This window comes from Salmo trutta, chromosome 19 (assembly GCF_901001165.1).
Source record: "Salmo trutta chromosome 19, fSalTru1.1, whole genome shotgun sequence".
In the NCBI taxonomy this organism is placed as follows: Eukaryota; Metazoa; Chordata; class Actinopteri; order Salmoniformes; family Salmonidae; genus Salmo; species Salmo trutta.
In genome coordinates, this window is record NC_042975.1 from 54272248 (window position 1) to 54299481 (window position 27234).

The 27234-nt window shown below is 42.9% G+C and overlaps 1 long non-coding RNA gene and 23 other non-coding genes across 25 annotated transcripts; all 24 read left to right on the top strand.

The window, feature by feature from the left end:
- Positions 1–1074: 1074 nt before the first annotated feature.
- On the top strand, positions 1075–11758 carry LOC115154998 (uncharacterized). Of its 2 annotated transcripts, XR_003867982.1 has the most exons (4): positions 1075–1260; positions 3382–3527; positions 3698–3878; positions 11322–11758. It is a non-coding gene; the product is annotated as an uncharacterized LOC115154998 (long non-coding RNA). The 2 variants fall into 2 exon arrangements; XR_003867981.1 differs by lacking the exon at positions 1075–1260 and having other exon boundaries at positions 3281–3527.
- A 1451-nt stretch (positions 11759–13209) lies between these two features.
- trnas-gcu (transfer RNA serine (anticodon GCU)) lies at positions 13210–13291 on the top strand. Its single transcript has one exon. It is a non-coding gene; the product is annotated as a tRNA-Ser (tRNA).
- A 479-nt stretch (positions 13292–13770) lies between these two features.
- trnas-gcu (transfer RNA serine (anticodon GCU)) lies at positions 13771–13852 on the top strand. Its single transcript has one exon. It is a non-coding gene; the product is annotated as a tRNA-Ser (tRNA).
- A 478-nt stretch (positions 13853–14330) lies between these two features.
- Positions 14331–14412, top strand: trnas-gcu (transfer RNA serine (anticodon GCU)). The gene has a single exon. It is a non-coding gene; the product is annotated as a tRNA-Ser (tRNA).
- Positions 14413–14891: 479 nt separating this feature from the next.
- Positions 14892–14973, top strand: trnas-gcu (transfer RNA serine (anticodon GCU)). Its single transcript has one exon. It is a non-coding gene; the product is annotated as a tRNA-Ser (tRNA).
- Positions 14974–15451: 478 nt separating this feature from the next.
- On the top strand, positions 15452–15533 carry trnas-gcu (transfer RNA serine (anticodon GCU)). Its single transcript has one exon. It is a non-coding gene; the product is annotated as a tRNA-Ser (tRNA).
- Positions 15534–16010: 477 nt separating this feature from the next.
- Positions 16011–16092, top strand: trnas-gcu (transfer RNA serine (anticodon GCU)). The gene has a single exon. It is a non-coding gene; the product is annotated as a tRNA-Ser (tRNA).
- Positions 16093–16571: 479 nt separating this feature from the next.
- On the top strand, positions 16572–16653 carry trnas-gcu (transfer RNA serine (anticodon GCU)). Its single transcript has one exon. It is a non-coding gene; the product is annotated as a tRNA-Ser (tRNA).
- Positions 16654–17132: 479 nt separating this feature from the next.
- Positions 17133–17214, top strand: trnas-gcu (transfer RNA serine (anticodon GCU)). The gene has a single exon. It is a non-coding gene; the product is annotated as a tRNA-Ser (tRNA).
- A 478-nt stretch (positions 17215–17692) lies between these two features.
- Positions 17693–17774, top strand: trnas-gcu (transfer RNA serine (anticodon GCU)). Its single transcript has one exon. It is a non-coding gene; the product is annotated as a tRNA-Ser (tRNA).
- Positions 17775–18255: 481 nt separating this feature from the next.
- Positions 18256–18337, top strand: trnas-gcu (transfer RNA serine (anticodon GCU)). The gene has a single exon. It is a non-coding gene; the product is annotated as a tRNA-Ser (tRNA).
- A 480-nt stretch (positions 18338–18817) lies between these two features.
- trnas-gcu (transfer RNA serine (anticodon GCU)) lies at positions 18818–18899 on the top strand. Its single transcript has one exon. It is a non-coding gene; the product is annotated as a tRNA-Ser (tRNA).
- Positions 18900–19379: 480 nt separating this feature from the next.
- On the top strand, positions 19380–19461 carry trnas-gcu (transfer RNA serine (anticodon GCU)). Its single transcript has one exon. It is a non-coding gene; the product is annotated as a tRNA-Ser (tRNA).
- A 480-nt stretch (positions 19462–19941) lies between these two features.
- Positions 19942–20023, top strand: trnas-gcu (transfer RNA serine (anticodon GCU)). Its single transcript has one exon. It is a non-coding gene; the product is annotated as a tRNA-Ser (tRNA).
- A 1032-nt stretch (positions 20024–21055) lies between these two features.
- On the top strand, positions 21056–21138 carry trnas-gcu (transfer RNA serine (anticodon GCU)). The gene has a single exon. It is a non-coding gene; the product is annotated as a tRNA-Ser (tRNA).
- A 479-nt stretch (positions 21139–21617) lies between these two features.
- On the top strand, positions 21618–21699 carry trnas-gcu (transfer RNA serine (anticodon GCU)). The gene has a single exon. It is a non-coding gene; the product is annotated as a tRNA-Ser (tRNA).
- A 479-nt stretch (positions 21700–22178) lies between these two features.
- Positions 22179–22260, top strand: trnas-gcu (transfer RNA serine (anticodon GCU)). The gene has a single exon. It is a non-coding gene; the product is annotated as a tRNA-Ser (tRNA).
- Positions 22261–22739: 479 nt separating this feature from the next.
- On the top strand, positions 22740–22822 carry trnas-gcu (transfer RNA serine (anticodon GCU)). Its single transcript has one exon. It is a non-coding gene; the product is annotated as a tRNA-Ser (tRNA).
- Positions 22823–23302: 480 nt separating this feature from the next.
- On the top strand, positions 23303–23384 carry trnas-gcu (transfer RNA serine (anticodon GCU)). The gene has a single exon. It is a non-coding gene; the product is annotated as a tRNA-Ser (tRNA).
- Positions 23385–24419: 1035 nt separating this feature from the next.
- Positions 24420–24501, top strand: trnas-gcu (transfer RNA serine (anticodon GCU)). Its single transcript has one exon. It is a non-coding gene; the product is annotated as a tRNA-Ser (tRNA).
- Positions 24502–24980: 479 nt separating this feature from the next.
- On the top strand, positions 24981–25063 carry trnas-gcu (transfer RNA serine (anticodon GCU)). The gene has a single exon. It is a non-coding gene; the product is annotated as a tRNA-Ser (tRNA).
- Positions 25064–25542: 479 nt separating this feature from the next.
- Positions 25543–25624, top strand: trnas-gcu (transfer RNA serine (anticodon GCU)). The gene has a single exon. It is a non-coding gene; the product is annotated as a tRNA-Ser (tRNA).
- A 479-nt stretch (positions 25625–26103) lies between these two features.
- Positions 26104–26185, top strand: trnas-gcu (transfer RNA serine (anticodon GCU)). The gene has a single exon. It is a non-coding gene; the product is annotated as a tRNA-Ser (tRNA).
- Positions 26186–26664: 479 nt separating this feature from the next.
- trnas-gcu (transfer RNA serine (anticodon GCU)) lies at positions 26665–26746 on the top strand. The gene has a single exon. It is a non-coding gene; the product is annotated as a tRNA-Ser (tRNA).
- The last annotated feature ends 488 nt before the right edge of the window (positions 26747–27234 follow it).

Consider the following 27234-nt stretch of genomic DNA (forward strand, 5'->3'; position numbering starts at 1 on the left):
CATCGGGCCTGATATATTTCCCGTAGCAGGTAGTATGGCTGTAGGTTAAGCAATGTCTTTATTACAGACCTTATGCTCAGTTGTAATATGGGAATGATTGCAACCTTTCTCATTGACGAATGCACAAACTCTCTTACTAAAGATTTGGTCCATTTGAAATATTCTGCCATGCAACTCCACAATGGAGTCGGGATCCTGTTCCGTAAACGGGTCTCAGAGTGATCAAACAGGATTGTCGGTTCTCTGAGCGGTATTGGGTACAAGCCCATAGTTCATCAGTCTTATTCCTTATGCTTTGTACATTTCCATGCATAATAGATGTCTGAAGGGCTGTTTTTAATCCGATTCCCGAATTCCTCCTCTACTGCCACGCTTCCACGTTTAGAAGCCTTTCCTTGGGAACACTCTGATTTTATTAATGGTGGTATTCCATTGCAGTGTACTGTAGACTTGCAGCAAAGGGCCGGAGATTAAACAGGACATCTCTTGCGTATGATATCCGCGGTTGCGGTTCGCTGTATTCATTGAGGGTTAGGGTTTGGTGCGTTTCACAAAAAAACGACTAACCGCCGGTCCTGGCAACCCATCATTATGCACACCTGCCCCTCATCATTAGGCTACTCTGCAAATGCACTTCCTCATTGTGCTGATGTGCTGTTTGTTGTGACTTGGCTACCTGCCAAATGTTTCGTTTTTTACTTATAATAACTCTTTAATCAAAACTTAGCATTTAACACATTTACCAATGTCTTAGTTTTTTCCTCGCTCAACTTTTTTCATTAAACTTTTTGGCCCCAGATGCTTTAGTACCTGGATACCAACAACTGAGCCAGGCCACGAAGAGGTCAACACATAAAACTCTCTCTATAAAACTACTAAAGGAAAGTGCTAATTTCCAGTGTATGAGTGTGACTCCAATTGTTGGCCAATACATTATGTAATTGTATGTTTTGTATCCCCCACGACTAGACACTGGGGACACCGAACACTATCAAGCAACCGGGCCGGTGCATAGAAAGGAACAGCCAGGAACCCGCCTCTGATAACCGAGCCCGGACATCACCCACCCCCATGCGCTTCTCTCTCACTCGCACATTCAACGAGAAACAGACAACAACACAGTTGTGCAGAGGGCTGATGGGGGTGTCCGAAGCCATGGAGGGAGCATCCAAGTCCCTGGCAAAGCTGGGAAATGTTTGTTCCCTTGGACTGTCAGCATGCAACAGTGAAAACAAATTTGATTCTGCTTGGGACTCGATGGTGAGGCATATATCTGTACCTGGGGCAATGACTTTGTGTTTTCCTGGGGCAAATGTTCAGGATATCACCAGGTTGCTTCCCGAGGCTGTGAGTCAGTCACCTGAGGCTGATACTGTCATGGTTCATGCGGGGTCAAATGACATTATGAAGGGCAGCTCAGAACAGCTGAAGATGGATTTTAATGAACTGATTACGTCTCTACTTGACCAACTAACACCCCATAATACCTGGCCCTGTGCCCTCCCTAAATCGTGGCATTGAACGGTTCAGCAGACTTTTAGCCCACCATAACTGGCTACAAGACTATTGCAGCTCTGTGGGTGTAACATTTATTGACTATTTTGATACCTTCTGGAAACAAAGCTCGTATTATAAGGAGGATGGGATCCAACCAAATAATTTGTGTTCCTGGATCCTTTCACAGCATTATAAGGCTGCGTTGAGACAATGACTTATCAATGACCCAAGTCCAGCTCATTTAATCCCTACCATTGTGTCACTGAGTTGTCATAAAGCTTCAGCAAATGTACATTATCCTAGAGGAGTTAGAAGACACAATGTAAGTAACCTAGTTTATGTCCCTCTTACTGCCCGGAATGCCTCTGCTGATCCTACAGCTATTGTATGCAGTAAGCATATGCCTATGAACCAGAGTAATACTATTATCACTGATGTGGTGTGCCCTAGTAGGAAGTCTACTTTTTGCAGCTCACCCTGCACTAACAAAAATAACCTGAGCATGTCTACCTCTGCTAAGCTTCCCAGAAAGCAAGAAAAATATCCCAGAAAAGTGTTAAAAATAGCCCAGGTCAACATATGTCGCTTAAGAAACAAGTTTCACAAAATCAATAATTTGCTATTTACAGATGACATTCATATTCTGACAATCTCTGAAACTCACTTAGATAATACCTTTGATACAGTGGTAGCAGTAGAAGGTTATAACATTTACAGAAAAGACAGAAATGCCAGTGTTGCGGTCTATATTTAGAACCACATCATGGTAAAGCTTAGAATTTCTCATGTTGAAGTAATATGGCTACAGGTTCACCTGCCTCACCTAAAGCCCATTCTGGTAGGAAGCTGCTATAGACCACCAAGTGCTAACAGTCAGTATCTGGATAACGTGTGAAATGCTTGATAATGTATGTGATATCAATAGAGCGGTATACTTTCTGGGTGATTTTAAATATTGACTGGCTTTCATTGGGATACCCACTCAAGAGAGAGCTTCAAACTGTAACTAGTACCTGCAACCTGGTACAGGTTATCAACCTACCAGGGTAGTTAAACAGTACAGGAATGAAATCCTCAACATGTATTGATCATGTCTTTACTAATTCTGCCGAAATTAGTTTGAAAGCAGTATCGAAATCCATCAGATGTAGTGATCACAATATAGTAACTATATCTAGGAAAACCAAAGTTCCAAAGGCTGGGCCAAATATTGCGTATAAGAGGTCATACAATACGTTTTGTTGTGATTGCTATGTTGTTGATGTGAAGAGTATTTGTTGGTCTGTGGTGTGTAATGATGAGCAACCAGACGCTGCACTTGACACATTTATGAAATTGCTTATCCCAGTTACTAATAAGCATGCACCCATTAAGACAATGACAAAAAACTGTTAAATCCTCGTGGATTGATGAGGAATTGAAAAATTGTATGGTTGAGAGGGATGAGGCAAAAGAGATGGCAAATAGGTCTGGCTGTACAACCGATTGGCAAACGTACTGTAAATTGAGAAATCATGTGGCTAAACTAAATTAAAAGAAGAAACAACGATAAATTACTTAAAGAATGATAGTAAAACGCTTTGGAGCACCTTAAATTACATTTTGGGCAAAAAGGTCAACTCCACTCCATCCTTCATTGAAAACCCACTGATATTGCCAAATACTTAAATTATTTTTTATTTGGCAAGATTAGCAGACTTAGGCATGACATGCCAGCAAAAAATACTAACACTACACATCCAAGTATATCTGACCAAATTATGAAAGACGAGCATTGTAATTTTGAATTTGGAGATGTTGGAGTTTAACTTCATGGAGAAACTCATTGCCCAAACATACAATGGTGCAGCTGTAATGGAATGCATCTGCTATTTGTATTTACAGCTAATTTCCCTCTTCCCTGATCAAGAGGTGATGACCCCTCCACTCCACTCCACTACCATTGTCAATGCTCTCCTGACATAAACTAAAGCCACATCTCATGTGCCCGTTCATCAACTGGCACACTGAATGTTTCCTCTCCAAGTACTGTGAGTGCCCCTATAGTTTTCTCTTATTATTGTACTGTATGTAGAGTCAATCACACACACAAACACGATCACATTATTACACATCAATGATTTTACTCCTCACTTGGACTAACTCATTCTTAGCTCTTTTGTCGAACTGTGTAGTGTGTTATTGTTTTTTGTCTTCCCAGTCAAATCCTGTCCTGCCCTCAGTGGAAAAGTTGAGCTCTTCTCCAACACCATCCATCCATGATGTACTGAAGACTATGAACACCACAACCACTGTCCTGCACTGAAGTCAAGCCTCTGAACATCTCAACTCATGCCTCATACCCTCATTCAATCACTGCTGTGATCCATTCCCAACACTGTGTAAGTAGCCCTCTCATTCACATTTCCCATAATATTGTACTGTAAATGTCTATTAAATGCTTTAGGTTAAAATAATTAGTCTTTGATGATTTTTGAAACATGCATTTTCATCTCTGTGCGTTCCGCGCCTATATCGTGGGTCTCCCATCCTCCTCAATGTTTCAAGTCACCAGCCTCGACTGACAGAACACAACTGTGAAGAGTTTTCACAAATATTAGCGTCGTATCTCTTATTGTGGGACTTTAACTGGGGGAAATTACCTCACAATTCAGTATTTTATCTATGGATCTTGGGTCAATTAAATGGGCTATCAACCTGCTCAGTGACACCCACAGACAGTGGGGATTTTAGTATGTAAATCTTGGTGCGGCAAAAAAATCAACATATATGGTTTAGATGCATGCAGCAAAGCCACAACACTAAACAATACATTAATTGTACTATAACAGTGACCACAAACTGTTAGGGCCTACATAAACAGCAGAGCTTTTTCAGCACCATGGAGTGAATCCTGCTACACCTGGCTATAGGTGCAGGTAGCCTAGTGGTTAGAGCGTTGGGCCAGTAATCCTCGAGCTGACCAGGTAAAAATGTTGTTCTGCCCCTGAACAAGGCAGTTAACCCGCTGTTCCACGCGGGGGCCAGTCGTGTATAGGCGTAACGGAAATGTTGGTGATCTTATTTGACCTTTTCTGCTGCTTTTGAGACACGGTTCGATCCCTCCTTGGTGCACTACTTGATTAAGTAAATAAAACACTAAACAATCACAATACAGTAACTATTGGTCACTCTTATGTACAGTTGGAGTCAAACTATAGTTTTGGCAAGTCGGTTAGGACATTTACTTTGTGCATGACACAAGTAATTTTTCCAACAATTGTTTACATACAGATTATTTCACTTATAATTCACTGTATCACAATTCCAGTGGGTCAGAAGTTTACATACACTAAGTTGACTGTGCCTTTTACACAGCTTGGAAAATTCCCGAAAATTATGTCATGGCTTTAGAAGCTTCTGATAGGCTAATTGACATTATTTGAGTCAATTGGAGGTGTACTTGTGGATGTATTTCAAGGCCTACCTTCAAACTCAGTGCCTCTTTGCTTGACATCATGAGAAAATCAAAATAAATCAGCCAAGACCTCAGAAAAAATTGTAGACCTCCACAAGCCTGGTTCAACCTTGGGAGCAATTTCCAAACGCCTGAAAGTACCACGTTCATCGATACAAACAATAGTACGCAAGTATAAACACCATGGGACCATGCAGCCGTCATACCGCTCAGGAAGGAGACGCGTTCTGTCTCCTAGATATGAACGTACTTTGGTGCGAAAAGTGCAAATCATTCCCAGAACAACAGCAAAGGACCTTGTGAAGATGCTGGAGGAAACAGGTACAAAAGTATCTACAGTTGAAGTCGGAAGTTTACATACACCTTAGCCAAATACATTTAAACTGTTTTTCACAATTCCTGACATTTAATCCTAGTAGAAATTCCCTGTCTTAGGTCAGATAGGATCCCCACTTTATTTTAAGAATGTGAAATGTCAGAATAATAGTAGAGAGAATGATTTATTTCAGCTTTTACTTCTTTCATCACATTCCCAGTGGGTTAGAAGTTTACATACACTCAATTAGTGTTTGGTAGCATTGCCTTTAAATTGTTTAACTTGGGTCAAATGTTTCGGGTAGCCATCCACAAGCTTCCCACAATAAGTTGGGTGAATTTTGGCCCATTCCTCCTGACAGAGCTGGTGTAACTGAGTCAGGTTTGTAGGCCTCCTTGCTCGCACACGCTTTTTCAGGTCTGCCCACAAATTCTCTATAGGATTGAGGTCAGGGCTTTGTGATGGCCACTCCAATACCTTGACATTGTTGTCCTTAAGCCAATTTTCCACAACTTTTTAAATATGCTTGGGGTCATTGTCCATTTGGAAGACCCATTTGCGACCAAGCTTTAACTTCCTGACTGATGTATTGAAATGTTGCTTCAATGTATTCACATAATTTTTCTACCTCATGATGCCATCTATTTTGTGAAGTGCACCAGTCCCTCCTGCAGCAAAGCACCCCCACAACATGATGCTGCCACCCCCGTGCTTCACGGTTGGGATGGTGTTCTTCGGGCTTGCAAGCCTCCCCCTTTTACCTCCAAACATAACAATGGTCATTATGGCCAAACAGTTCTATTTTTGTTTCATCAGACCAGAGGACATTTCTCCAAAAAGTACGATCTTTGTCCCCATGTGCAGTTGCAAACCGTAGTCGGACTTTTTTTATGGTGATTTTGGAGCAGTGGCTTCTTCCTTGCTGAGCGGCCTTTCAGGTTATGTCGATATTGGACTTGTTTTACTGTGGATATAGATACTTTTGTACCTGTTTCCTCCAGCATCTTCACAAGGTCCTTTGCTGTTGTTCTGGGATTGATTTGCACTTTCCGCACCACAGTGCGTTCATCTCTAGGAGACAGAACGTGTCTCCTTCCTGAGCGGTATGATGGCTGCGTGGTCCCATGGTGTTTATACTTGCATACTATTGTTTGTACAGATGAACGTGATACCTTCAGGCATTTGGAAATTGCTCCCAAGGATCAAACAGACTTGGGAGGTCTACAATTGTTTTTCTGAGGTCTTGGTTGATTTTTTTCCCCCCATGATGTCAAGCAAAGAGGCACTGAGTTTGAACGTAGGCCTTGAAATACATCCACAAGTACACCTCCAATTGACTCAAATGATGTCAATTAGCCTATCAGAAGCTTCTAAAGCCATGACATCATTTTAGGGAATTTTCCAAGCTATTTAAAGGCACAGTCAACTTAGTGTATGTAAACTTCTGACCCACTGGAATTGTGATACAGTGAATTATAAGTGAAATAATCTGTCTGTGAACAATTGTTGGAAAAATTACTTGTCATGCACAAAGTAGATGTCCTAACCAACTTGCCAAAACTATAGATCGTTAACAAGAAATTTGGGGAGTGGTTGAAAAATTAGTTTTAATGACTCCAACCTAAGTGTATGTAAACTCCAGACTTCAACTGTTTATCCACTGCTCCAAAACCGCCATAAAAAAGCCAGACTACGGTTTGCAACTGCACATGATGTCGTGTCTTTGGCTATGCCGGATTAAGTGATACGACATGCTATCCTATAAAATTCTTTCTCTGTAATTAATATCACCTGATTAGCTAATCATGTAAATGTAATTAACTAGAAAGTCGGGACACCACGGAAGAGTGTTTATAGAGCCGTTATCTTCCGAATAAACTATTAAAAACTTAGTATTATTTTACATCGATAGCAGTAAATATTAATCGTCATATTATTTTCAGTCTCATAATGAAAGTTGTAAAGTCTTGGTTTTCTTCACGAACGCTGGCTAACAAGTTGAATCAGCAATACAAAATTGGGTTTAATTATTTATTTACTAAATACCTAACTAACATGGCGGCTTGTTACACATGGCGGCTTGTTACACAAAGAAAGGGGGTTGGGCTTGAATGAGAGAGCGGGAAGCCTGAGGAACAAAAGAAACAGCAGCTATGCTATCGTAAATACAGTATCTTATGCATTCTAAATTACCGCCCATTTGGAAAAGGAAAATGCAATAAATATGCTGGCTGGGTTGGCCAACAGAGATCTTCCGGTCCTCGGAAGAATGTCTCTGGTGATAAATTGGATACGTTGTGGTATCTTCGTCGTGTGTTAGGCTGGATCCGTCGTCCGTCCTTTCCTAGCCCACGTCTACAGCGGCCGCTGCTAACTCAACGGCTAGGAAGTATCACTTCTGTAGGGAATGTGTTCAAAGTTCCTACCATTCACAACCAAAGCTCACGCCGAGGTTGGCTTAGTTCTGTACTTGACGTGTGTCCTTTTAACCTCTTACATCTAGATGTTCCGCTAGCGGAACGTCTGCTCCAATATCCAATGATGGGCGTGGCGCGAAAACCCAGAAGACAGCTAAATGCAGCACTAACCTTTGATGATCTTCATCAGATGACACACCTAGGACATTATGTTATACAATACATGCATGTCTGTTCAATCAAGTTCATATTTATATAAAAAAAACAGCTTTTTACATTAGCATGTGACGTTCAGAACTAGCATATCCCCCGCAAACTTCCGGGGAATTTACTAACAATTTACTAAATTACTCACGATAAACGTTCACAAAAAGCATAACAATTATTTTAAGAATTATAGATACAGAACTCCTCTATGCACTCGATATGTCCGATTTTAAAATAGCTTTTCGGATGAAGCACATTTTGCAATATTCTAAGTACATAGCCCAGCCATCACGGGCTAGCTATTTAGACACCCACTCAGTTTAACCTTCACCAAAATCACATTTCCTATAAGAGAAATGGTCTTACCTTTCCTGTTCTTCGTCAGAATGCACTCCCAGGACTTCTACTTCAATAACAAATGTAGGTTTGGTCCCAAATAATCCATCGTTATGTTCCATCAGCGACGTTTTGTTCGTGAGTTCTAGACACTATCAGAATGGTAAATCATGGTCGTGCGCATGGCGCATAACGTGACAAAAAAATTCTAAATATTCCATTACCGTACTTCGAAGCATGTCAACCGCTGTTTAAAATCAATTTTTATGCAATTTATCTCGTAGAAAAGCGATAATATTCCGACCGGGAATCTGCGTGTCTGTAAACAGAGGGAAAAACAGAAAGGCAGGGGCTGGCAGTGCATGCGCCTAAGCCTTTTGTCTGCTGATAGACCACTTAGCAAAAGCTCTCCTGTGTTTCAGCCAGGGCTTTGAATTACGTCATTCAGGTTTTTCCTGGGCTCTGAGAGCCCATTGGAGACGTGGAAAGTGTCACGTAACAGCAGAGATCCCTTGTAATAGATAGAGAGAATCAACAAGGGGAAGAAATGGTCAGACAGGGTACTTCCTGAACAGAATCTTCTCAGAATCTGCCCCCTATACCCTATGTTAGGGTATAGGGGGCAGTATTTTCACGGCTGGATAATTTTTTTTTACCCGATTTAATCTGGTTACTAATCCTACCCAGTAACTAGAATATGCATATACTTATTATATATGGATAGAAAACACCCTAAAGTTTCTAAAACTGTTTGAATGGTGTCTGTGAGTATAACAGAACTCATTTGGCAGGCAAAACCCTGAGACAGATTCTGACAGGAAGTGGATACCTGATGTGTTGAATTTACTTTAAGCCTATGCCATTGAAAAACAAAGGGGCTGAGGAATGTTTTGGCACTTCCTATTGCTTCCACTAGATGTCACCAGCCTTTACAAAGTGTTTTGAGTCTTATACTGTGAGATCTGACCGAACAAGAGCCATGGAACGGTGATGGCCCATTAGACACCTGGCGCGCAAGTTCATGTTGGGTACTCTCGTTCCAAAACGGTTTAAAAGAGAACGCAATCGTCCGCCTTGAATTTTATTCATGTTCTGGATAAAAAAGGCACTAATGATTTATGCGATACAACGTTTGACATGTTTGAACGAACGTAAATATATTTTTTCCGTTCGTGAAGTGAAGTCCGGCTGGCTTAGATCATGTGCTAACAACACGGAGCTTTTTGGAGATAAATGATGAGCTTTTTTGAACAAAACTACATTCGTTATGGACCTGGGATTCCTGGAAGTGACATCTGATGAAGACAATCAAAAGGCAATGGATTATTTACATAGTATTTTCGATTTTAGATCTCTCCAACATGGCGGTTAGTCTGTATCGCAAAGCATATTTTTCTGGGCGCAGTGCTCAGATTATTGCCAAGTGTGATTTCCCAGTAAGGTTATTTTTAAATCTGGCAAGTCGATTGCGTTCAAGAGATGTAAATCTATAATTCTTTGAATGACAATATAATATTTTACCAATGTTTTCTAATATTAATTAATTATTTTGTTGTCATGACTTGACTGCCGGTTATTGGAGGGAAACGATTTCCTGAACATCAACGCCATAGTAAAATGCTGTTTTTGGATATAAATATGAACTTGATAGAACTAAAAATGCATGCATTGTCTAACATAATGTCCTAGGAGTGTCATCTGATGGAGATTGTAAAAGGTTAGTGCATAATTTTAGCTGATTTTATGGTTTTGGTGACGCCTGTCTTTGAATTGACAATACATTACACACAGCTATTGTCAATGTACTCTCCTAACATAACCTAACTTTATGCTTTCGCCGTAAAACCTTTTTGAAATCGGACAACGTGGTTAGATTAAGGAGATGTTTATCTTTCAAAGGGTGTAAGTTAGTTGTATGTTTGAGAAATTTGAATTTTGACATTTATTTGGTTTCAAATTTGCCGCTCTTGAAATGCACCTGCTGTTGATAGGGTGCGCCACGGGTGGCACGCTAACGTCCCACATAGCCCCAAGAAGTTAACAAAGGCTATTCAACAGTCCTTCAGTAGAGTCAGAGAGAGAGGGGAAGGGAGAAAGGTATTTATGGGGGGGGGGTCATAAACCTTACCCACAGGCCAACGTCATGACAATGGGAACAAAGATCGTACGTTTTGGAGAAATGTCCTCTGGTCTGATGAAACAAAAATAGAACTGTTTGGCCATAATGACCATCGTTATGTTTGGAGGAAAAAGGGGGATGCTTGCAAGCCGAAGAACACCATCCCAACCGTGAAACACGGGTGTGGCAGCATCATGTTGTGGGGGTGCTTTGCTGCAGGAGGGACTGGTGCACTTCACAAAATAGATGGCATCATGAGGCAGTGAAATTATGTGGATATATTTAAGCAAGACATCAGTCAGGAAGTTAAAGCTTGATAGCAAATGGGTCTTCCAAATGGACAATGACCCCAAGCATATTTAAAAAGTTGTGGAAAATTGGCTTAAGGACAACAATGTCAAGGTATTGGAGTGGCCATCACAAAGCCCTGACCTCAATCCTATATAAAATGTGTGGGCAGAACTGAAAAAGCGTGTGCGAGCAAGGAGGCCTACAAACCTGACTCAGTTACACCAGCTCTGTCAGGAGGAATGGGCCAAAATTCACCCAACTTATTGTGGGAAGCTTGTGGATGGCTACCCGAAACATTTGACCCAAGTTAAACAATTTAAAGGCAATGCTACCAAATACTAATTGAGTGTATGTAAACTTCTAACCCACTGGGATTGTGATGAAAGAAATAAAAGCTGAAATAAATCATTCTCTTTACTATTATTCTGACGTTTCACATTCTTAAAATAAAGTGGTGATCCTGACTGACCTAAGACAGGGACTTTTTGCTAGGATTAAATGTCAGGAATTGTGAAAAACTGAGTTTAAATGTATTTGGCTAAGGTGTATGTAAACCTCTGACTTCAACTGTATTATTCTAATATGTATTCATTATAGAATTGTCAGTTATTAATGATAAACCTTTAAACTGCACTCTTCCTTCCCTCCCTCCCTATCTCTCCCCATCTCTCTATTTTTCAGCTCCAGATCACAAAAGCTACACACAGTCCAAGGGTTGCAGGTCTGCCAACTTCCTTCTGGTCACACATTGTATTTAGAGAAATATCCAATAGACCAAAGACTGATTTAAACGTGAATATACTTTATTGCATATATTTTTCTCAAATAAAATGGAGCATACATAAAATAAATAAGTTATTACAATTTATTTACATTGGGTCTAATGTGTGTGAGGGAGACATGTTTTTCGACTCAGAAAAAAAGCACACAGAATTTCCTCAAACTGTACACATTAAGCCATAGTCTTTAACAATATTATCAATCACGCTTTGATTTCATAGATATTTAGAATAATTATGTACATATTGAGAATGGATAAGAAGGAGTAGATATCTCCAATCCTAAAATAAAATGGTGCAATCGTTAAATAAACAAGTCTTTACAACTTATTTACATTGTGGATAATGTGTGTGAGTGCATGTTTTATTTTTCCTTGTCAGCCACCCATCTCTGCTTTGTCAGTCTTGATAGGCCCAGTGTCTTCTGGTTAAGGCTGTCAGACAGTGGTGGAAAGATTGGCAGATCTGAAAGATAGATGCACTAAGTAACAGTAGTATACAGCTCAACAACATGTTTGTGTGTACATCTTTTGGTGTGGTGAGGATATGCAATATAATTCTGAATTACCTGTATCCATCTGGGTATCCTCAAAAGTTTCTCCCTTCACGGCCAGTGTAGTAAGAACTGGTGCAGCCGGTAAATTAAATACCACAGCAGAAGACTGCTGTGACTGCAGCTGAACTGCTGGGTGCTGGGGGTGGCAGATCTAAGAGAGAGAGGCACAATTTTCTTAACTGACAATAATCATACAACTAAATAGACTGAATGAGTGTAATGCTTAAATTTAATCAGATCAAGCATTAACCGGCGATAGCTGACACCCGCATAGCTGATGTTTTGGTGGTGTCTGAGGTGTAACTGCGTTTGATCTGTCAAATCAGTAATAAGCAGCTCTTGATCATTGTCACAAAACTACACCCGTCCTACTCTCACTACAAGTTCAGAACAAGAAAGTGTAGGTTATATAGAAATACACAGTTCCACCTCAGACACCGCCAAACGACCGCTATGTGGATGTCGGCTAAAGCGGACGTGATTGAATAGAGCCCAAAGTGAGGGAGAGTGTGCATGTGTGTATACATGCATGTGATAATTACATGTCGTGGCCGGTGTAGCAGATGCAGGGGCAGACGACTGCAGCTGTGAAGACTACGGTTGAGCTAATAGGGGTGTAAGATCTAAAAGACAAAATAATTATACAACAAAACAGATTGATTGAGTGAGTGTGCATACGTGTGTTTGATAATTACTTGGACCACATCACACTGCTTCAGGTCTACAAGCCTCTGGAAGTTCCAGCGTGCCACTCCAGGCCTGGAACAGCTTGATGGAAAGATGCTTGTCAACCACCGAGCAGGTTGACAGATCTGAAAAATGTGCACAATATAATTTAAATGACAAAGCCTTGAATTAAATAATCAGTTAAGGCGATGAACTACATGGGTAGATAGGAAAACCAATCTCTTCGCAAATGTTTTATTTTATTTATTCTCTTGCATAGCCCCACATGAATATAGAATCCCTGCACACTCCTAGAGCGACTGATAAGATTCAGGTATTGAAGAATAGCATTACCACGGGCAACCTCAAAGGTGGTATTTGAACCGACACCTCCACACACTTAATCAAGCACTTTAGACCACTCAGCCTGACAACACATTTGTTAAATGTCTCGATGGGATCGACACATGGCCCTGCCGTTGCTATGCCTAACTTTCATTGATTTCAATCATGGCTTTACATGCAGCAACTACAGTTTGTGGGGGCAACTGCCACTTGTATACCAACGAATGAGGTGGCCGAGTGGTTAAGGCGATGGACTGCTAATCCATTGTGCTCTGCATGCATGGGTTTGAATCCCATCCTCATCGAGCAACCCAAAAAATCTGTACTTTTTTATGGCACTGCAAGATTTTGACTTTCGCAAAGATTGGTAAGATGGCCGACTGCCACTGCAACAGCACAGAACTTGGTATCTGAGTGGTGAAGGCGATGAACTACATGGGTAGATTGGAAAACCAACCTCTTCGCAAATGTTTTTTTTATTTCTTCTCTTGCATAGCCCCACATGAATTTAGGATCCCTGCACACTCCGAGAGCGACTGATAAGATTCAGGTATTGAAGAATAGCTTTACCACGGGCAACCTCAACGGTGGGATTTGAACCGACACCTCCACACACTTAATCAAGCACTTTAGACCACTCAGCCTGACAACACATTTGTTAAATGTCTCGATGGGATCGACACATGGCCCTGCCGTTGCTATGCCTAACTTTCATTGATTTCAATCATGGCTTTACATGCAGCAGCTACAGTTTGTGGGGGATACTGCCACTTATGTACCAATTGATGAGGTGGCCGAGTGGTTAAGGCGATGGACTGCTTATCCATTGTGCTCTGCATGCATGGGTTCGAATCCCATCCTCATCGAGCAACCCAAAAAATCAGTTATTTTTATGGCACTCCAAGATTTTGACTTTCGCAAAGATTGGTAAGATAGCCGACTGCCACTGCAACAGCACAGAACTTGGTATCTGAGTGGTGAAGGCGATGAACTACATGTGTAGATTGGAAAACCAACCTCTTCGCAAATGTTTTTTTTATTTCTTCTCTTGCATAGCCCCACATGAATATAGAATCCCTGCACACTCCTAGAGCGACTGATAAGATTCAGGTATTGAAGAATAGCTTTACCACGGGCAACCTCAACGGTGGGATTTGAACCGACACCTCCACACACTTAATCAAGCACTTTAGACCACTCAGCCTGACAACACATTTGTTAAATGTCTCGATGGGATCGACACATGGCCCTGCCGTTGCTATGCCTAACTTTCATTGATTTCAATCATGGCTTTACATGCAGCAGCTACAGTTTGTGGGGGATACTGCCACTTATGTACCAATGGATGAGGTGGCCGAGTGGTTAAGGCGATGGACTGCTAATCCATTGTGCTCTGCATGCATGGGTTCGAATCCCATCCTCATCGAGCAACCCAAAAAATCAGTAATTTTTTATGGCACTCCAAGATTTTGACTTTCGCAAAGATTGGTAAGATGGCCGACTGCCACTGCAACAGCACAGAACTTGGTATCTGAGTGGTGAAGGCGATGAACTACATGTGTAGATTGGAAAACCAACCTCTTCGCAAATGTTTTTTTTATTTCTTCTCTTGCATAGCCCCACATGAATTTAGGATCCCTGCACACTCCGAGAGCGACTGATAAGATTCAGGTATTGAAGAATAGCATTACCACGGGCAACCTCAACGGTGGGATTTGAACCGACACCTCCACACACTTAATCAAGCACTTTAGACCACTCAGCCTGACAACACATTTGTTAAATGTCTCGATGGGATCGACACATGGCCCTGCCGTTGCTATGCCTAACTTTCATTGATTTCAATCATGGCTTTACATGCAGCAGCTACAGTTTGTGGGGGATACTGCCACTTATGTACCAATGGATGAGGTGGCCGAGTGGTTAAGGCGATGGACTGCTAATCCATTGTGCTCTGCATGCATGGGTTCGAATCCCATCCTCATCGAGCAACCCAAAAAATCAGTTATTTTTTATGGCACTCCAAGATTTTGACTTTCGCAAAGATTGGTAAGATAGCCGACTGCCACTGCAACAGCACAGAACTTGGTATCTGAGTGGTGAAGGCGATGAACTACATGTGTAGATTGGAAAACCAACCTCTTCGCAAATGTTTTTTTATTTCTTCTCTTGCATAGCCCCACATGAATTTAGGATCCCTGCACACTCCGAGAGCGACTGATAAGATTCAGGTATTGAAGAATAGCATTACCACGGGCAACCTCAACGGTGGGATTTGAACCGACACCTCCACACACTTAATCAAGCACTTTAGACCACTCAGCCTGACAACACATTTGTTAAATGTCTCGATGGGATCGACACATGGCCCTGCCGTTGCTATGCCTAACTTTCATTGATTTCAATCATGGCTTTACATGCAGCAGCTACAGTTTGTGGGGGATACTGCCACTTATGTACCAATGGATGAGGTGGCCGAGTGGTTAAGGCGATGGACTGCTTATCCATTGTGCTCTGCATGCATGGGTTCGAATCCCATCCTCATCGAGCAACCCAAAAAATCAGTTATTTTTATGGCACTCCAAGATTTTGACTTTCGCAAAGATTGGTAAGATAGCCGACTGCCACTGCAACAGCACAGAACTTGGTATCTGAGTGGTGAAGGCGATGAACTACATGTGTAGATTGGAAAACCAACCTCTTCGCAAATGTTTTTTTATTTCTTCTCTTGCATAGCCCCACATGAATTTAGGATCCCTGCACACTCCGAGAGCGACTGATAAGATTCAGGTATTGAAGAATAGCTTTACCACGGGCAACCTCAACGGTGGGATTTGAACCGACACCTCCACACACTTAATCAAGCACTTTAGACCACTCAGCCTGACAACACATTTGTTAAATGTCTCGATGGGATCGACACATGGCCCTGCCGTTGCTATGCCTAACTTTCATTGATTTCAATCATGGCTTTACATGCAGCAGCTACAGTTTGTGGGGGATACTGCCACTTATGTACCAATGGATGAGGTGGCCGAGTGGTTAAGGCGATGGACTGCTAATCCATTGTGCTCTGCATGCATGGGTTCGAATCCCATCCTCATCGAGCAACCCAAAAAATCTGTTATTTTTTATGGCACTCCAAGATTTTGACTTTCGCAAAGATTGGTAAGATAGCCGACTGCCACTGCAACAGCACAGAACTTGGTATCTGAGTGGTGAAGGCGATGAACTACATGTGTAGATTGGAAAACCAACCTCTTCGCAAATGTTTTTTTTATTTCTTCTCTTGCATAGCCCCACATGAATTTAGGATCCCTGCACACTCCGAGAGCGACTGATAAGATTCAGGTATTGAAGAATAGCTTTACCACGGGCAACCTCAACGGTGGGATTTGAACCGACACCTCCACACACTTAATCAAGCACTTTAGACCACTCAGCCTGACAACACATTTGTTAAATGTCTCGATGGGATCGACACATGGCCCTGCCGTTGCTATGCCTAACTTTCATTGATTTCAATCATGGCTTTACATGCAGCAGCTACAGTTTGTGGGGGATACTGCCACTTATGTACCAATGGATGAGGTGGCCGAGTGGTTAAGGCGATGGACTGCTAATCCATTGTGCTCTGCATGCATGGGTTCGAATCCCATCCTCATCGAGCAACCCAAAAAATCAGTTATTTTTTATGGCACTCCAAGATTTTGACTTTCGCAAAGATTGGTAAGATAGCCGACTGCCACTGCAACAGCACAGAACTTGGTATCTGAGTGGTGAAGGCGATGAACTACATGTGTAGATTGGAAAACCAACCTCTTCGCAAATGTTTTTTTTATTTCTTCTCTTGCATAGCCCCACATGAATTTAGGATCCCTGCACACTCCGAGAGCGACTGATAAGATTCAGGTATTGAAGAATAGCTTTACCACGGGCAACCTCAACGGTGGGATTTGAACCGACACCTCCACACACTTAATCAAGCACTTTAGACCACTCAGCCTGACAACACATTTGTTAAATGTCTCGATGGGATCGACACATGGCCCTGCCGTTGCTATGCCTAACTTTCATTGATTTCAATCATGGCTTTACATGCAGCAGCTACAGTTTGTGGGGGATACTGCCACTTATGTACCAATGGATGAGGTGGCCGAGTGGTTAAGGCGATGGACTGCTTATCCATTGTGCTCTGCATGCATGGGTTCGAATCCCATCCTCATCGAGCAACCCAAAAAATCAGTTATTTTTATGGCACTCCAAGATTTTGACTTTCGCAAAGATTGGTAAGATAGCCGACTGCCACTGCAACAGCACAGAACTTGGTATCTGAGTGGTGAAGGCGATGAACTACATGTGTAGATTGGAAAACCAACCTCTTCGCAAATGTTTTTTTTATTTCTTCTCTTGCATAGCCCCACATGAATTTAGGATCCCTGCACACTCCTAGAGCGACTGATAAGATTCAGGTATTGAAGAATAGCATTACCACGGGCAACCTCAACGGTGGGATTTGAACCGACACCTCCACACACTTAATCAAGCACTTTAGACCACTCAGCCTGACAACACATTTGTTAAATGTCTCGATGGGATCGACACATGGCCCTGCCGTTGCTATGCCTAACTTTCATTGATTTCAATCATGGCTTTACATGCAGCAGCTACAGTTTGTGGGGGATACTGCCACTTATGTACCAATGGATGAGGTGGCCGAGTGGTTAAGGCGATGGACTGCTAATCCATTGTGCTCTGCATGCATGGGTTCGAATCCCATCCTCATCGAGCAACCCAAAAAATCAGTTATTTTTTATGGCACTCCAAGATTTTGACTTTCGCAAAGATTGGTAAGATGGCCGACTGCCACTGCAACAGCACAGAACTTGGTATCTGAGTGGTGAAGGCGATGAACTACATGTGTAGATTGGAAAACCAACCTCTTCGCAAATGTTTTTTTTATTTCTTCTCTTGCATAGCCCCACATGAATATAGAATCCCTGCACACTCCGAGAGCGACTGATAAGATTCAGGTATTGAAGAATAGCTTTACCACGGGCAACCTCAACGGTGGGATTTGAACCGACACCTCCACACACTTAATCAAGCACTTTAGACCACTCAGCCTGACAACACATTTGTTAAATGTCTCGATGGGATCGACACATGGCCCTGCCGTTGCTATGCCTAACTTTCATTGATTTCAATCATGGGTTTACATGCAGCAACTACAGTTTGTGGGGGCATACTGCCACTTATGTACCAATCGGATGAGGTGGCCGAGTGGTTAAGGCGATGGACTGCTTATCCATTGTGCTCTGCATGCATGGGTTCGAATCCCATCCTCATCGAGCAACCCAAAAAATCAGTTATTTTTATGGCACTCCAAGATTTTGACTTTCGCAAAGATTGGTAAGATAGGCCGACTGCCACTGCAACAGCACAGAACTTGGTATCTGAGTGGTGAAGGCGATGAACTACATGTGTAGATTGGAAAACCAACCTCTTCGCAAATGTTTTTTTTATTTCTTCTCTTGCATAGCCCCACATGAATTTAGGATCCCTGCACACTCCGAGAGCGACTGATAAGATTCAGGTATTGAAGAATAGCTTTACCACGGGCAACCTCAACGGTGGGATTTGAACCGACACCTCCACACACTTAATCAAGCACTTTAGACCACTCAGCCTGACAACACATTTGTTAAATGTCTCGATGGGATCGACACATGGCCCTGCCGTTGCTATGCCTAACTTTCATTGATTTCAATCATGGCTTTACATGCAGCACCTACAGTTTGTGGGGGATACTGCCACTTATGTACCAATCGGATGAGGTGGCTGAGTGGTTAAGGCGATGGACTGCTAATCCATTGTGCTCTGCATGCATGGGTTCGAATCCCATCCTCATCGAGCAACCCAAAAAATCAGTTATTTTTTATGGCACTCCAAGATTTTGACTTTCGCAAAGATTGGTAAGATAGGCCGACTGCCACTGCAACAGCACAGAACTTGGTATCTGAGTGGTGAAGGCGATGAACTACATGTGTAGATTGGAAAACCAACCTCTTCGCAAATGTTTTTTTTATTTCTTCTCTTGCATAGCCCCACATGAATTTAGGATCCCTGCACACTCCGAGAGCGACTGATAAGATTCAGGTATTGAAGAATAGCTTTACCACGGGCAACCTCAACGGTGGGATTTGAACCGACACCTCCACACACTTAATCAAGCACTTTAGACCACTCAGCCTGACAACACATTTGTTAAATGTCTCGATGGGATCGACACATGGCCCTGCCGTTGCTATGCCTAACTTTCATTGATTTCAATCATGGCTTTACATGCAGCAGCTACAGTTTGTGGGGGATACTGCCACTTATGTACCAATGGATGAGGTGGCCGAGTGGTTAAGGCGATGGACTGCTAATCCATTGTGCTCTGCATGCATGGGTTTGAATCCCATCCTCATCGAGCAACCCAAAAAATCAGTTATTTTTTATTGCACTCCAAGATTTTGACTTTCGCAAAGATTGGTAAGATAGGCCGACTGCCACTGCAACAGCACAGAACTTGGTATCTGAGTGGTGAAGGCGATGAACTACATGTGTAGATTGGAAAACCAACCTCTTCGCAAATGTTTTTTTTATTTCTTCTCTTGCATAGCCCCACATGAATTTAGGATCCCTGCACACTCCGAGAGCGACTGATAAGATTCAGGTATTGAAGAATAGCATTACCACGGGCAACCTCAACGGTGGGATTTGAACCGACACCTCCACACACTTAATCAAGCACTTTAGACCACTCAGCCTGACAACACATTTGTTAAATGTCTCGATGGGATCGACACATGGCCCTGCCGTTGCTATGCCTAACTTTCATTGATTTCAATCATGGCTTTACATGCAGCACCTACAGTTTGTGGGGGATACTGCCACTTATGTACCAATGGATGAGGTGGCCGAGTGGTTAAGGCGATGGACTGCTAATCCATTGTGCTCTGCATGCATGGGTTTGAATCCCATCCTCATCGAGCAACCCAAAAAATCAGTTATTTTTATGGCACTCCAAGATTTTGACTTTCGCAAAGATTGGTAAGATAGCCGACTGCCACTGCAACAGCACAGAACTTGGTATCTGAGTGGTGAAGGCGATGAACTACGTGTGTAGATTGGAAAACCAACCTCTTTGCAAATGTTTTTTTATTTCTTCTCTTGCATAGCCCCACATGAATTTAGGATCCCTGCACACTCCGAGAGCGACTGATAAGATTCAGGTATTGAAGAATAGCTTTACCACGGGCAACCTCAACGGTGGGATTTGAACCGACACCTCCACACACTTAATCAAGCACTTTAGACCACTCAGCCTGACAACACATTTGTTAAATGTCTCGATGGGATCGACACATGGCCCTGCCGTTGCTATGCCTAACTTTCATTGATTTCAATCATGGCTTTACATGCAGCACCTACAGTTTGTGGGGGATACTGCCACTTATGTACCAATGGATGAGGTGGCCGAGTGGTTAAGGCGATGGACTGCTAATCCATTGTGCTCTGCATGCATGGGTTCGAATCTCATCGAGCAACCCAAAAAATCAGTTATTTTTTATGGCACTCCAAGATTTTGACTTTCGCAAAGATTGGTAAGATGGCCGACTGCCACTGCAACAGCACAGAACTTGGTATCTGAGTGGTGAAGGCGATGAACTACATGTGTAGATTGGAAAACCAACCTCTTCGCAAATGTTTTTTTATTTCTTCTCTTGCATAGCCCCACATGAATTTAGGATCCCTGCACACTCCTAGAGCGACTGATAAGATTCAGGTATTGAAGAATAGCTTTACCACGGGCAACCTCAACGGTGGGATTTGAACCGACACCTCCACACACTTAATCAAGCACTTTAGACCACTCAGCCTGACAACACATTTGTTAAATGTCTCGATGGGATCGACACATGGCCCTGCCGTTGCTATGCCTAACTTTCATTGATTTCAATCATGGCTTTACATGCAGCAGCTACAGTTTGTGGGGGGATACTGCCACTTATGTACCAATGGATGAGGTGGCCGAGTGGTTAAGGCGATGGACTGCTAATCCATTGTGCTCTGCATGCATGGGTTTCGAATCCCATCCTCATCGAGCAACCCAAAAAATCAGTTATTTTTTATGGCACTCCAAGATTTTGACTTTCGCAAAGATTGGTAAGATGGCCGACTGCCACTGCAACAGCACAGAACTTGGTATCTGAGTGGTGAAGGCGATGAACTACATGTGTAGATTGGAAAACCAACCTCTTCGCAAATGTTTTTTTTATTTCTTCTCTTGCATAGCCCCACATGAATTTAGGATCCCTGCACACTCCGAGAGCGACTGATAAGATTCAGGTATTGAAGAATAGCTTTACCACGGGCAACCTCAACGGTGGGATTTGAACCGACACCTCCACACACTTAATCAAGCACTTTAGACCACTCAGCCTGACAACACATTTGTTAAATGTCTCGATGGGATCGACACATGGCCCTGCCGTTGCTATGCCTAACTTTCATTGATTTCAATCATGGGTTTACATACAGCAACTACAGTTTGTGGGGGCAACTGCCACTCGTATACCATCGGATGAGGTGGCTGAGTGGTTAAGGCGATGGACTGCTAATCCATTGTGCTCTGCATGCATGGGTTCGAATCCCATCCTCATCGAGCAACCCAAAAAATCAGTTATTTTTTATGGCACTGTAAGATTTTGACTTTCGCAAAGATTGGTAAGATGGCCGACTGCCACTGCAACAGCACAGAACTTGGTATCTGAGTGGTGAAGGCGATGAACTACATGTGTAGATTGGAAAACCAACCTCTTCGCAAATGTTTTTTTTATTTCTTCTCTTGCATAGCCCCACATGAATTTAGGATCCCTGCACACTCCGAGAGCGACTGATAAGATTCAGGTATTGAAGAATAGCTTTACCACGGGCAACCTCAACGGTGGGATTTGAACCGACACCTCCACACACTTAATCAAGCACTTTAGACCACTCAGCCTGACAACACATTTGTTAAATGTCTCGATGGGATCGACACATGGCCCTGCCGTTGCTATGCCTAACTTTCATTGATTTCAATCATGGCTTTACATGCAGCAGCTACAGTTTGTGGGGGATACTGCCACTTATGTACCAATGGATGAGGTGGCCGAGTGGTTAAGGCGATGGACTGCTAATCCATTGTGCTCTGCATGCATGGGTTCGAATCCCATCCTCATCGAGCAACCCAAAAAATCAGTTATTTTTATGGCACTCCAAGATTTTGACTTTCGCAAAGATTGGTAAGATAGCCGACTGCCACTGCAACAGCACAGAACTTGGTATCTGAGTGGTGAAGGCGATGAACTACATGTGTAGATTGGAAAACCAACCTCTTCGCAAATGTTTTTTTTATTTCTTCTCTTGCATAGCCCCACATGAATTTAGGATCCCTGCACACTCCGAGAGCGACTGATAAGATTCAGGTATTGAAGAATAGCTTTACCACGGGCAACCTCAACGGTGGGATTTGAACCGACACCTCCACACACTTAATCAAGCACTTTAGACCACTCAGCCTGACAACACATTTGTTAAATGTCTCGATGGGATCGACACATGGCCCTGCCGTTGCTATGCCTAACTTTCATTGATTTCAATCATGGGTTTACATGCAGCTACTACAGTTTGTGGGGGATACTGCCACTTATGTACCAATCGGATGAGGTGGCCGAGTGGTTAAGGCGATGGACTGCTAATCCATTGTGCTCTGCATGCATGGGTTTCGAATCCCATCCTCATCGAGCAACCCAAAAAATCAGTTATTTTTTATGGCACTGCCAAGATTTTGACTTTCGCAAAGATTGGTAAGATGGCCGACTGCCACTGCAACAGCACAGAACTTGGTATCTGAGTGGTGAAGGCGATGAACTACATGTGTAGATTGGAAAACCAACCTCTTCGCAAATGTTTTTTTTATTTCTTCTCTTGCATAGCCCCACATGAATTTAGGATCCCTGCACACTCCGAGAGCGACTGATAAGATTCAGGTATTGAAGAATAGCTTTACCACGGGCAACCTCAACGGTGGGATTTGAACCGACACCTCCACACACTTAATCAAGCACTTTAGACCACTCAGCCTGACAACACATTTGTTAAATGTCTCGATGGGATCGACACATGGCCCTGCCGTTGCTATGCCTAACTTTCATTGATTTCAATCATGGGTTTACATGCAGCAACTACAGTTTGTGGGGGCAACTGCCACTGAAATACCATCGGATGAGGTGGCCGAGTGGTTAAGGCGATGGACTGCTAATCCATTGTGCTCTGCATGCATGGGTTCGAATCCCATCCTCATCGAGCAACCCAAAAAATCAGTTATTTTTTATGGCACTCCAAGATTTTGACTTTCGCAAAGATTGGTAAGATGGCCGACTGCCACTGCAACAGCACAGAACTTGGTATCTGAGTGGTGAAGGCGATGAACTACATGTGTAGATTGGAAAACCAACCTCTTCGCAAATGTTTTTTTTATTTCTTCTCTTGCATAGCCCCACATGAATTTAGGATCCCTGCACACTCCTAGAGCGACTGATAAGATTCAGGTATTGAAGAATAGCTTTACCACGGGCAACCTCAACGGTGGGATTTGAACCGACACCTCCACACACTTAATCAAGCACTTTAGACCACTCAGCCTGACAACACATTTGTTAAATGTCTCGATGGGATCGACACATGGCCCTGCCGTTGCTATGCCTAACTTTCATTGATTTCAATCATGGCTTTAAATGCAGCACCTACAGTTTGTGGGGGATACTGCCACTTATGTACCAGCGGATGAGGTGGCCGAGTGGTTAAGGCGATGGACTGCTAATCCATTGTGCTCTGCATGCATGGGTTAGAATCTCATCGAGCAACCCAAAAAATCAGTTATTTTTTATGGCACTCCAAGATTTTGACTTTCGCAAAGATTGGTAAGATAGGCCGACTGCCACTGCAACAGCACAGAACTTGGTATCTGAGTGGTGAAGGCGATGAACTACATGTGTAGATTGGAAAACCAACCTCTTCGCAAATGTTTTTTTTATTTCTTATCTTGCATAGCCCCACATGAATTTAGGATCCCTGCACACTCCGAGAGCGACTGATAAGATTCAGGTATTGAAGAATAGCTTTACCACGGGCAACCTCAACGGTGGGATTTGAACCGACACCTCCACACACTTAATCAAGCACTTTAGACCACTCAGCCTGACAACACATTTGTTAAATGTCTCGATGGGATCGACACATGGCCCTGCCGTTGCTATGCCTAACTTTCATTGATTTCAATCATGGCTTTACATGCAGCACCTACAGTTTGTGGGGGATACTGCCACTTATGTACCAATGGATGAGGTGGCCGAGTGGTTAAGGCGATGGACTGCTAATCCATTGTGCTCTGCATGCATGGGTTCGAATCCCATCCTCATCGAGCAACCCAAAAAATCAGTTATTTTTTATGGCACTCCAAGATTTTGACTTTCGCAAAGATTGGTAAGATAGCCGACTGCCACTGCAACAGCACAGAACTTGGTATCTGAGTGGTGAAGGCGATGAACTACATGTGTAGATTGGAAAACCAACCTCTTCGCAAATGTTTTTTTTATTTCTTCTCTTGCATAGCCCCACATGAATTTAGGATCCCTGCACACTCCGAGAGCGACTGATAAGATTCAGGTATTGAAGAATAGCATTACCACGGGCAACCTCAACGGTGGGATTTGAACCGACACCTCCACACACTTAATCAAGCACTTTAGACCACTCAGCCTGACAACACATTTGTTAAATGTCTCGATGGGATCGACACATGGCCCTGCCGTTGCTATGCCTAACTTTCATTGATTTCAATCATGGCTTTACATGTAGCAACTACAGTTTGTGGGGGCAACTGCCAGTCGTATATCAATGGATGAGGTGGCTGAGTGGTTAAGGCTATGGACTGCTAATCCATTGTGCTCTGCATGCATGGGTTTCGAATCCCATCCTCATCGAGCAACCCAAAAAATCAGTTATTTTTTATGGCACTGTAAGATTTTGACTTTCGCAAAGATTGGTAAGATGGCCGACTGCCACTGCAACAGCACAGAACTTGGTATCTGAGTGGTGAAGGCGATGAACTACATGTGTAGATTGGAAAACCAACCTCTTCGCAAATGTTTTTTTTATTTCTTCTCTTGCATAGCCCCACATGAATTTAGGATCCCTGCACACTCCTAGAGCGACTGATAAGATTCAGGTATTGAAGAATAGCTTTACCACGGGCAACCTCAACGGTGGGATTTGAACCGACACCTCCACACACTTAATCAAGCACTTTAGACCACTCAGCCTGACAACACATTTGTTAAATGTCTCGATGGGATCGACACATGGCCCTGCCGTTGCTATGCCTAACTTTCATTGATTTCAATCATGGCTTTACATGCAGCACCTACAGTTTGTGGGGGATACTGCCACTTATGTACCAATGGATGAGGTGGCCGAGTGGTTAAGGCGATGGACTGCTAATCCATTGTGCTCTGCATGCATGGGTTCGAATCCCATCCTCATCGAGCAACCCAAAAAATCAGTTATTTTTTATGGCACTCCAAGATTTTGACTTTCGCAAAGATTGGTAAGATGGCCGACTGCCACTGCAACAGCACAGAACTTGGTATCTGAGTGGTGAAGGCGATGAACTACATGTGTAGATTGGAAAACCAACCTCTTCGCAAATGTTTTTTTTATTTCTTCTCTTGCATAGCCCCACATGAATTTAGGATCCCTGCACACTCCGAGAGCGACTGATAAGATTCAGGTATTGAAGAATAGCTTTACCACGGGCAACCTCAACGGTGGGATTTGAACCGACACCTCCACACACTTAATCAAGCACTTTAGACCACTCAGCCTGACAAGACATTTGTTAAATGTCTCGATGGGATCGACACATGGCCCTGCCGTTGCTATGCCTAACTTTCATTGATTTCAATCATGGCTTTACATGCAGCACCTACAGTTTGTGGGGGATACTGCCACTTATGTACCAATGGATGAGGTGGCCGAGTGGTTAAGGCGATGGACTGCTAATCCATTGTGCTCTGCATGCATGGGTTCGAATCCCATCCTCATCGAGCAACCCAAAAAATCAGTTATTTTTTATGGCACTCCAAGATTTTGACTTTCGCAAAGATTGGTAAGATAGCCGACTGCCACTGCAACAGCACAGAACTTGGTATCTGAGTGGTGAAGTCGATGAACTACATGTGTAGATTGGAAAACCAACCTCTTCGCAAATGTTTTTTTTATTTCTTCTCTTGCATAGCCCCACATGAATTTAGGATCCCTGCACACTCCGAGAGCGACTGATAAGATTCAGGTATTGAAGAATAGCTTTACCACGGGCAACCTCAACGGTGGGATTTGAACCGACACCTCCACACACTTAATCAAGCACTTTAGACCACTCAGCCTGACAACACATTTGTTAAATGTCTCGATGGGATCGACACATGGCCCTGCCGTTGCTATGCCTAACTTTCATTGATTTCAATCATGGCTTTACATGCAGCACCTACAGTTTGTGGGGGATACTGCCACTTATGTACCAATGGATGAGGTGGCCGAGTGGTTAAGGCGATGGACTGCTAATCCATTGTGCTCTGCATGCATGGGTTCGAATCCCATCCTCATCGAGCAACCCAAAAAATCAGTTATTTTTTATGGCACTCCAAGATTTTGACTTTCGCAAAGATTGGTAAGATGGCCGACTGCCACTGCAACAGCACAGAACTTGGTATCTGAGTGGTGAAGGCGATGAACTACATGTGTAGATTGGAAAACCAACCTCTTCGCAAATGTTTTTTTTATTTCTTCTCTTGCATAGCCCCACATGAATTTAGGATCCCTGCACACTCCTAGAGCGACTGATAAGATTCAGGTATTGAAGAATAGCTTTACCACGGGCAACCTCAACGGTGGGATTTGAACCGACACCTCCACACACTTAATCAAGCACTTTAGACCACTCAGCCTGACAACACATTTGTTAAATGTCTCGATGGGATCGACACATGGCCCTGCCGTTGCTATGCCTAACTTTCATTGATTTCAATCATGGCGTTACATGCAGCACTACAGTTTGTGGGGATACTGCCACTTGTACCAAGGATGAGGTGGCTGA